Here is an 11,781-nt window from a genome sequence, read left to right on the forward strand (position 1 = left end):
TTGGTCACATAGGTGTCAAACGCATGAAGAAGCTCCATGCAGATGGACTTTTAGAGTCTCTTGATTACGAATCATTTGACACGTGCGAACCATGCCTCATGGGTAAGATGACCAAGACTCCGTTCTCAGGAACAATGGAGCAGCAACCAACCTATTGGAAATCATACATACTGATGTGTGCGGTCCAATGAGTGTTGAGGCTCGTGGTGGCTATTGTTATGTTCTCACCCTCACTGATGACTTGAGTAGATATGGGTATATCTTCTTAATGAAACACAAGTCTGAAACCTTTGAAAAGTTCAAGGAATTTCAGAGTGAGGTTGAGAATCAACATGACAGAAAAATCAAGTTTTTGCGATCAGATCGTGGACGAGAATACTTGAGTCACGAATTTGGCACACACTTAAGAAAATGTGGAATAGTTTCACAACTCACGCCTCCTGGAACACCTCAGCGTAATGGTGTGTCCGAACATCGTAATCGCACTCTATTGGATATGGTGCGATCTATGATGTCTCCTACCGATTTACCGCTGTCATTTTGGGGCTATGCTTTAGAGACTGCCGCATTCACTTTAAATAGGGCTCTGTCGAAATCCGTTGAGACGACAACGTATGAATTATGGTTTGGGAAGAAGCCTAAGCTGTCGTTTCTAAAAGTTTGGGGATGCGATGCTTATGTCAAGAAACTTCAACCTGAAAAGCTCGAACCCAAGTCGGAAAAATGCGTCTTCATAGGATACCCTAAAGAAACTATTGGGTATACCTTCTACCTCAGATCCGAAGGCAAGATCTTTGTTGCCAAGAATGGATCCTTTCTAGAGAAGGAGTTTCTCTCGAAAGAAGTAAGTGGGAGGAAAGTGGAACTTGATGAAGTATTACCTCTTGAACCGGAAAGTGGCGCAACACAGGAAAATGTTCCTGTAGTGCCTGCACCAATTAGAGAGGAAGTTAATGATGATGATCAAGATACTTCTGATCAAGCTCCTACTGAACTTCGAAGGTCCACAAGGACACGTTCCGCACCAGAGTGGTACGGCAACCCTGTCTTGGAAATCATGTTGTTAGACAACGGTGAACCTTCGAACTATGAAGAAGCGATGGCGGGCCCGGATTCTGACAAATGGCTGGAAGCCATGAAATCCGAGATAGGATCCATGTATGAAAACGAAGTATGGACTTTGACTGACTTGCCCGATGATTGGCGAGCCATAGAAAATAAATGGATCTTTAAGAAGAAGACAGACGCAGATGGTAATGTGACCATCTATAAAGCTAGGCTTGTCGCTAAGGGTTATCGACAAGTTCAAGGGGTTGACTATGATGAGACATTCTCTCCCGTAGCAAAGCTGAAGTCCGTCTGAATCTTGTTAGCAATTGCCGCATACTATGATTATGAGATATGGCAAATGGACGTAAAAACAGCATTCCTTAACGGTTATCTTAAGGAAGAACTGTATATGATGCAGCCGGAAGGTTTTGTCGATCCTAAGAATGCTGACAAGGTGTGCAAGCTCCAATGCTCGATTTATGGGCTGGTGCAAGCATCTCGGAGTTGGAACATTCGCTTTGATTAGATGATCAAAGCGTTTGGGTTTATGCAGACTTATGGAGAAGCCTACGTTTACAAGAAAGTGAGTGGGAGCTCTGTAGCATTTCTCATATTATATGTAGATGACATACTTTTGATGGGAAATGATATAGAGCTTTTGGACAGCATTAAGGCCTACTTGAATAAGAGTTTTTCAATGAAGGACCTTGGAGAAGCTGCTTATATATTAGGCATCAAGATCTATAGAGATAGATCAAGACGCCTCATAGGTCTTTCACAAAGCACATACCTTGATAAGATATTGAAGAAGTTCAATATGGATCAGTCTAAGAAGGGGTTCTTGCCTGTGTTACAAGGTGTGAAATTGAGCTCAGCTCAATGTCCGACCACGGCAGAAGATATAGAAGAGATGAGTGTCACCCCCTATGCCTCAGCCATAGGTTCTATTATGTATGCCATGCTGTGTACCAGACCTGATGTAAACCTTGCCGTAAGTTTGGTAGAAAGGTACGAAAGTAATCCCGGCAAGGAACACTGGACAGCGGTCAAGAATATCCTGAAGTACCTGAAAAGGACTAAGGAAATGTTTCTCGTTTATGGAGGTGACGAAGAGCTCGTCGTAAAGGGTTACGTCGACGCTAGCTTCGACACAGATCTGGATGACTCTAAGTCACAAACCGGATACGTGTATATTTTGAATGGTGGGGCAGTAAGCTGGTGCAGTTGCAAGCAAAGCATTGTGGTGGGATCTACATGTGAAGCGGAGTACATGGCAGCCTCGGAGGCAGCACACGAAGCAGTCTGGGTGAAGGAGTTCATTACCGACCTAGGAGTCATACCCAATGCGTCGAGCCCGATAACTCTCTTCTATGACAACACTGGAGTTATTGCCCTTGCCAAGGAGCCCAGGTTTCACAGGAAGACCAGTCATATCAAGCGCCGCTTCAACTCCATTCGTGAAAGTGTTCAAAATGGAGACATAGAGATTTGTAAAGTACATACGGACCTGAATGTAGCAGATCCGTTGACTAAACCTCTCCCTAGAGCAAAACATGATCAACACCAGAATTCCATGGGTGTTCGATTCATCACAATGTAACTAGATGATTGACTCTAGTGCAAGTGGGAGACTGTTGGAAATATGCCCTAGAGGCAATAATAAAATGATTATTATATTTCCTTGTTCATGATAATTGTCTATTATTCATGCTTTAATTGTATTATCTGGAAATCGTAATACATGTGTGAATACATAGACCACAATGTGTCCCTAGTGAGCCTCTAGTTGACTAGCTCGTTGATCAACAAATAGTCATGGTTTCCTGGCTATGGACATGGAGATGTCATTGATAACGGGATCACATCATTAGGAGAATGATGTGATGGACAAGACCCAATCCTAAACATAGCACAAGATCGTATAGTTCGTTTGCTAGAGTTTTTCCAATGTCAAGTATCTTTTCCTTAGACCATGAGATCGTGTAACTCCCGGATACCGTAGGAGTGCTCTGGGTATACCAAACGTCACAACGTAACTGGGTGACTATAAAGGTGTACTACGGGTATCTCCGAAAGTGTCTGTTGGGTTGACACGGATCAAGACTGGGATTTGTCACTCCGTATGACGGAGAGGTATCTCTGGGCCCACTCAGTAATGCATCATCATAATGAGCTCAAAGTGACCAAGTGTATGGTCACGGGATCATGTATTATGGTACGAGTAAAGTGACTTGCCGGTAACGAGATTGAACGAGGTATTGGGATACCGATGATCGAATTCTCGGGCAAGTAACGTACCGATTGACAAAGGGAATTGTATACGGGGTTGCTTGAATCCTCGACATCGTGGTTCATCCGATGAGATCATCGAGGAGCATGTGGGAGCCAACATGGGTATCCAGATCCCACTGTTGGTTATTGACCAGAGAGCCGTCTCGGTCATGTCTACATGTCTCCCGAACCCGTAGGGTCTACACACTTAAGGTTCGGTGACGCTAGGGTTGTAGAGATATGAATATGCAGTAACCCGAAAGTTGTTCGGAGTCCCGTATGAGATCCTGGACGTCACGAGGAGTTCCAGAATGGTCCGAAGGTGGAGAATTATATATAGGAAGTGCAATTTCGGCCATCGGGAGAGTTTCGGGGTCACCGGTATTGTACCGGGACCACCGGAAGGGTCCCGGGGGTCCACCGGTTGGGGCCACCCATCCCGGAGGGCCCCATGGTCCAAATTGGGGAGGGGAACCAGCCCATAGTGGGATGGTGCACCCCCTTGGCCCACCCCATGCGCCTAGGGTTGGGAACCCTAGGGTGGGGGGCGCCCCACCTGGCTTGGGGGGCCCTCCACCCCTTGGCCGCCCCCCCCCCCTAGGAGTTCCCATCTCCTAGGGCCGGCGCACCCCCTAGGGGGCCTATATAAAGGGGGAGAGGGAGGGGGCAGCAACAACCTTGAGTCTTGGCGCCTCCCTCTCCCTTGCTACACCTCTCCCTCTCGCAGTATAACGGCGAAGCCCTGCTGCAGTGACGCCCTGCATCCACCACCACGCCATCGTGCTGCTTGATCTTCATCGACCTCTCCTCCCCCCTTGCTGGATCAAGAAGGAGCAGACGTCACGCTGACTGTACGTGTGTTGAACACGGAGGTGCCGTCCGTTCGGCGCTAGGATCTCCGGTGATTTGGATCACGTCGAGTACGACTTCCTCATCCCCGTTCTTTGAATGCTTCCGCGCGTGATCTACAAAGGTATGTAGATGCAATCCGATTACTCGTTGCTAGATGAACTCATAGATGGATCTTGGTGAAACCATAGGAAATTTTTGTTTTCTACAACATTCCCCAACAAGATGCTACCACGGTCTCAAGAAATCAACTGTGGAATGCCGTGCAGGGAGATAATCTGAGAGGTATACAGCTCCGCCAATTGAGCTGAAGTGATAGACTCTTTGATAGGCATAAAGTGAGCCACTTTAGTGAGTTTGTCGATGACAACGAATATAACATCATTGCCATGCTTGGACTTTGGAAACCCAGTCACGAAGTCCATCTCAATGTGGTCAAACTTCCATTCTGGAATGGTAAGAGGTTGGAGGAGACCAGCTGGTCGTTGGTGTTCTGCCTTTACTCTTCTGCAGACATCACATTCATTCACGAATTTAGCAATCTCGCGCTTCATTCGAGTTCACCAATAAGCCTGCTTGAGGTCCTGATACATCTTCGTACTCCCAGGGTGGATGGAGAGGAGTGAATTGTGAGCCTCATTCATAATAACTTTACGAAGGTCACCTTTAGGCACAACAATGCGATCCTCGAAGAAGAGAGTATCCTTGTCATTAAAGCGATAGCATTTGTACTTGGATTGACTCTTGGCAATCCCATTCTTCACCTTCTTCACCATAGCATCAAGAAGTTGAGCCTCGCGAATTTGATCTTCCAAAGTATGAGAGACTTGAAGGTTGGCGAGGAACCCTTGAGGAACAACTTGCAAATTGAGTTTGCGAAAAGCTTCACAAAGCTCGGGTTGATAAGGCTTGAGAATCAGACTGTTGCAGTAAGCCTTACTGCTCAATGCGTCAGCAATCACATTGGCCTAGCCTGGAGTATACTCGATACTCGGATTATACTCTTGAATCATTTCGACCCAACGAGTCTGCCTGAGGTTGAGATTAGGCTGAGTGAAGATGTACTTGAGACTCTTGTGGTTAGTGAAGATGTCCACTTTTCTTCCCAATAAGAGATGTCTCCAAGTCAAAAGAGCATGCACAACTGCCGCCAACTCGAGGTCATGAGTGGGGTAGTTCTTCTTGTTGGGCTTCAACTGGCGAGAGGTATAAGCCACAACTTTCTTCTCTTGCATCAACACTGCACCAAGACCTTGAAGAGAGGCATCGCAGAAGACCTCAAACGGTTTGGATTCATCAGGAGGAGTCAGAACTGGAGCAGTGACCAATTTCTCTTTCAAGGTGTTGAAAGCGATGTCACATTCCGGAGACCAAACGTACTTGACGTGCTTCTGGAGAAGGTTTGAAAGAGGCTTCGCGATCTTTGAAAAGTTCTCAACGAACCTTCGACAGTAGCTTGCGAGACCAAGGAAGCTACGGAGTTGCTTCACGTTCTGAGGTGGTTCCCAATTCACAATTGCATACACCTTCTCAGGATTCACCGCTATGCCCTTGGCAGAGATGATATGCCCAAGATAAAGAACCTCATCGAGCCAAAACTCGCACTTTGAGAACTTGGCATAGAACTGATGTTCCCTGAGCTTATCGAGCACCAAACGCAAGTGCTTGGCATGACCTTCCTTGTTCTTCGAAAAGACCCGAATATCATTGAGGTAGACCAAGACAAAGTCATTTGTGTAGGCGTTGAAGATGAAGTTCATCATGCGAAAGAACGTCGGAGGAGCGTTGACGAGGCCAAAAGACATGACAGTGTATTCAGATGAACCATAGCTTGTTCTGAACACCGTCTTGGGAATATCTTGCTCACGGATTCGAATCTGGTGATAGCCCATACGGAGATCAAGCTTGGAGAATACTTGGGCACCTTTTGAGTTGTTCGAACAGCTCATTGATGTTGGGAAGTGGGTACTTGTTCTTGATAGTCTTCTTGTTCAATGGACGGTAGTCAACACAAAGTCGATCCGTTCCATCCTTCTTCACAAAAAGAACTCCACAACCCCACGGAGAAGAACTAGGTCGTATGAGACCCATTCGCTCTTGAATATCGAGTTGCTTCTTCAGCTCCTTCAACTCTTCAGGTCCAAGCTTGTAAGGACGTTTGCAAACCGGTTCCATGCCAGGCTCAAGATCGATGACGAATTCAACTGGCCGGTGCGGAGGCATTCCTGGAAGCTCTTCTGTAAAGACGTCTTGATATTCGCAAACGACTGGAATTTGAGAGATGGCATCCAGTTCACCCTTCTCATTGAGAGAAAACAGACGGATTGTATCATCACGAGCGGCAAAGACAATTACATCCTCAGACGAATGAGTCAATTGAATCTGCCTGGCAGCACAATCAAGGTGAGCCTTGTGCTTAGAAAGCCAATCCATTCAGAGAATAAGATCAATATCCGAGTTTCCAAGGACCATTGGAGAAGATAGAAACTTGTAATCGCCCAACGTGATAGTAACATCCGGAGCCATCATTTTGGTGTTCATGAACAAACCCGGAGAAGAAACCGCTATCGGCTTAGGCAAATCAACAGTATGCACATCATGCATGGATGCAAAAGGCTTTGATAAAAATGACAAGATGCACCAGTATCAAAAAGAACTCTTGCGGGAATGTCATTAACAGGAAGGTTACCCATAATCACATCTCGCGAGTCCTCTGCCTGAGTTGCGTTCAACAAGTTGACCTTAGCAGACTTGGAGTTATGCTTGACCACAGCTGTACTTGCCGATCTCACATGAGGAGGAGGAGGGAGACACCTCTGATTGAAGCATTTCTTGGCATAGTGACCCTTCTGTTGGCACTTGTTGCACGTGACCTCTGAGAGCGGACGGTGATACGGAGCACTCGATCTTGGAGCTTGAGATGAAGTCTTGTTTTGAAAGCCAGGGTTGGGTGGGTGGGAAGATCCACTGCCACCTTTGCTCTTCTGCTGATAAGGCTGACGGAATGGAGGAGGAGGAAGCCAATACTTCTGCTGCTTAGCCACTTGAGTTGAGGAAGAAGGAGTAGCATCTCTGACTCGCTTCTTGGAAGCATCGCACTTCAGTTGAGCAGTCTCTTGCTTCAGTGCCATGTTGTAAAACTCATCGTACCTCTTGGGCTCAAAGAGGACAAGAGCTAGCTGGATTTCTTCTCTGAGACCACCCCTGAACTGGTATATCATGCTCTTCTCGTCAGGGACGTCCTACTTAGTAAAACGGGCGAGCTTCTGAAACATCTTGTTGTAATCATAGACAGACATAGAGCCTTGCTTCAGGTTGCGGAATTCCTCACGCTTGCTTTCAACCACGCTCTGAGGAATATGATGAGCTTTGAAGTCTTGACGGAATTCATCCCAGGTAATCACACGGCCTCCTCTGGAATCTTTGTACTGCTGAAACCATTCTACAGCTTGGTCTTTGAGTTGGAAGGAAGCTAACTTGACAAAGTCCTCAGGCCTGACGTTACTGCACTCGAAATGCTTGCATAAGTCCACGAGCCAATCATCAGCGTCAGTTGCCTCAACACAATTGCTGAAAGTCTTTGGCTGGTTAGCAAGAAACTAGTTGAGTGTAGCAAAGTGATTCTGATTGTTGCCTTGGTTGCGCTCTTGAAGAAGTTGCATGATCAGCTGCGTGTTTGCATTGGTAGCGGCCATCACAGCTTGCCATGCCTCTGGAGGTGGAGGTGGTGGTGGCGGATCAGGATTCGGAGTCGTGTGTGTTGGAGGAGCCATCCTGAAGAGGTTGACATCCATTAGCACATTGACAGACAAATATTGAAGCTGAATCAAACGGGTTGAAATTGCAACATATAGTCTTCACATCCGAACAAAATGAACGAATGCATTCCAATTGAAATGGTCACATATCCATAAATTGAGAAGCCACTTAGAATTTAGGTAGAATAATAAACCAACAAGGTACGTAACAAGAACGAATACTCGGTAAAGATCACCCAATCTAAACCAAATATCCGTGGAAGAAGAACTAGAGCTACTAGAATTCCCACCTATGAAACTCCCGAACCTTTCCAGTTATGCAATCAGGTGTTGGGGATACACGGGAAGCATAATATCTCACCCAAATCTAGCAAATCCTACATCCAGCTGTATCCATCCTTCAACACATAACCGAGAAAAACTTCGGAAATCGTCTACCTCAACCTTCGAAAAGCATCCGTTATACAAGTTATGGCAATACTCCCAAACTCCCGCCCCAGTACTGGGTGGCGTCGAGGTTATCTCACCAACAACTGCATAAAAGAGATTTTCGATGTCGGCGAACTAAATTCAGGTATTCCAGAACTGCAACGATAAAATTGTGACGACAACACCTCGGAGCTCAACTCCCCGGGACACTGCCACAACCCCTAAATGACAGCAGGCACCAAGAACAATGTTCTCGTCACAAATCGATCGGAACGATTCCAAGATACCCGCGTGATCCTAAATTTTTTTTAGTGAAATTTGAGAAGAGAAGAGTCAAAACTCTACGTTAGGATGCCTTACCAGAGCGATGAAGGGACTGGGGAGTAAAAAGAATTCCTAAACTCTCCGATATATAATTCCTAAATGACTCAAAACATTTTTCTAGACTCAACAACGTCAGCTAATTCTATCAAGCAGGGGGGCTCCTAAGGTCGGGGAAGGCTCTGATTACCAACTTGTAACGCCCTCGATGCGGCTATATCTCCTACGTGTCGAAGCACGACTTAGAGGCATAACCGCATTGAAAGCAATATCGCAAGTAAGGTAATCTTCACAACAACCCATGTAAATAGATAATAGGGTAAAAGTACATAGTTGGCTTACACTCGCCACGTCACACAAATACATAAATAACATTACAATCATCCAATACACTCATGGTCCGACTACGGTACCAAAATAAAAAACAACCCCAACATGCGACACGGTCCCGATCACCCCAACTAGGCACCACTACTGATCATCAGGGAAAGACACATAGTAACGGCATGAGTCTTCGTCGAACTCCCACTTGAGCTCAAGCGCATCATTTGGAACGGAATCATCGGTCCCTGCATCTGGTTTTGGAAGTAAACTATGAGCCACGGGGACTCAGCAATCTCGCACCCTCGCGATCAAGACTATTTAAGCTTATAGGTAAGGCAAGGTAATATGTCGAGCTGCAGCAAGTGACTAGCATATATGGTGGCTAACCTGTTCGCAAAAGAGAGCGAGAAGAGAAGGCAAAGCACGAACGAAGAACTATAGAACAACCTACGACAAACATTACTCCAACACCGTGTTCACTTTTCGGACTCCGCTGAGAAGAGACCATCACGGTTACACACGCAGTTGATTCATTTTGATTAAGTTAAGGTTCATGTTATCTACAACCGGACATTAACAAATTCCTATCTGCCCATAACCGCGGGTACGGGTTTCGAAAGTTCAAATACCTGCAGGGGAGTCCTAACTTAGCCCATCACAAGCTCTCACGGTCAACGAAGGATATTCCTTCTCCCGGGACATTCCGATCAGACTCGGCATCCCGGTTCTACAAGACATCCTCGACAAGGGTAAAACTAAACCAGCAACACCACCTAGATGTGCCGACAAATCCCGATAGGAGCTGCACATATCTCATTCTCAGGGCACACCGGATGAGCAAGACGTCGGGTAGGCCAGCCCAGAGTTGCCCCTGGTAGCCCCGGACATCGCTCGGTTGGACCAACACTTAGAGAAGCACTGGCCCGAGGGGGTTAAAATAAAGATGACCCTTGAGTCCGCAAAACCCAAGGGAAAAAGGCTAGGTGGCAAATGGTAAAACCAAAGTTGGGCATTGCTGGAAGAGTTTTATTCAAGGCGAACTGTCAAGGGGTTCCCATTATAACCCAACCGCGTAAGGAACGCAAAATCCGGGAACATAACATCGATATGACGGAAACTAGGGCGGCAAGAGTGGAACAAAACACTAGGCAAAAGTCCGAGCCTTCCACCCTTTACCAAGTATATAGATGCATTAAGATAACAAGATAAATATGGTGATATCCCAACAATAAACAAATGTTACAGCAAGGAATGATCTCCAATCTTCACCTGCAACTAGCAACGCTATAAGAGGGGCTGAGCAAAGCGGTAACATAGCCAATCAACGGTTTGCTAGGACATGGTGGGTTAGAGGTTTGACATGGCAATTTGGGAGGCATGATAAGCAAGTGGTAGGCATCATAGCATAGGCATAGCAAAAGAGCGAGTATCTAGCAAGCAAAGATAGAAGTGATTTCGAGGGTATATCATCTTGCCTGCAAAGTTGTCAGAGTTGACTTGATCCTTGTAAGCAAACTCAACGGGCTCCTCGTTATTGAACTCATCTCCTGGCTTTACCCAAACAAGACAAACAAGCAAAAGGAACACAATCAACAATGTGCAAAGCTCGAACAACATGATGCAAACATGGTATGCTATGCGGGATGCGATATGTGATGCATATGCAAGATTTGACAAGGAATGATTGAACCTGGCCTCAACTTGGAAATCCAAGAGTGCCACTAGAAAGGTGAGGTGATTTCGGTTGATATCGATATAAAGATCACCGGAATCGGATGCACGGTTTGGAAATGGCAAGCAAAACAAATATGGCACCGGTCTGCGATAAACAACAAGTAGCCATCTAAATGCATCAAGATAATTATGCTACAGCACTCAAACATGACAACAAAATACATGGCAGGGATCTACTCATGATTCTTGACAAAAGATGAACACTGAGCTACGGCCAATTCATCCATTAACAGGTTCAAACAAGCATGGAAAAAATGCAAATGGTAAACAGGTTTCAGACTTAGTGAAATTAACACAAGTCTGGAATTTAACATCAGGTAGCACACTTTGGAGCATGAAAACTATAAGCTACATGAAGTTAACATGGCAAAGCAAGGCATGACATGAAGATACTCAAAGCACTTAACAAAATTCCCTTAGTGACCTTGAGCCAAAAGGGATTGGAATATACAATTGCAAGTATGTGAACATGGCAAAAACATAATCAGATTCACTACAACAGAACATGTCAGTAGACACGCTTTTTCTAGGACGCTTTTATATTCGTCCCTGTACTATGAAGCACATAGTATGTAGACGCGTTTCTTGGGATGATATATATAACGTCACAAATTTTACTTTTTTGGTATATCACATTTATTATTTTTTACATGTGTAAATAGGCAGAGACGACTTTTGAGACGTCTTAGGACGTCTCAGGATAAAAAGGGTAATAATATAATAAAACCTCAATGAAAAACATATAATAGAACTAAGTAAATAAATGGGCAGAAAATGAAAAGTACATGCCCGTCTATGCCCACAATGGAATAATTGATGATAACCCCCCGGTGGTTCGTGCGCCTTTGATCATAAGCCTTCCTTTATGTCACTGACATGTGGGGTCCGGTCCCACATGTCAGCGACACACAGGGGGCTTATGATCAAAGGCACATCAACGTGAGAGCGCGCACCTCCCACCTTCACCTTATCCGCCGCCACGATGCTGCCCATCTGTGCCGCCGCCGGGCCGGCTCATCCTGCACCTCTGCGCCGCCTAGTCCCC

The sequence above is a fragment of the Triticum dicoccoides genome, chromosome 6A (genome assembly GCF_002162155.2).
Source record: "Triticum dicoccoides isolate Atlit2015 ecotype Zavitan chromosome 6A, WEW_v2.0, whole genome shotgun sequence".
In the NCBI taxonomy this organism is placed as follows: domain Eukaryota; kingdom Viridiplantae; phylum Streptophyta; class Magnoliopsida; order Poales; family Poaceae; genus Triticum; species Triticum dicoccoides.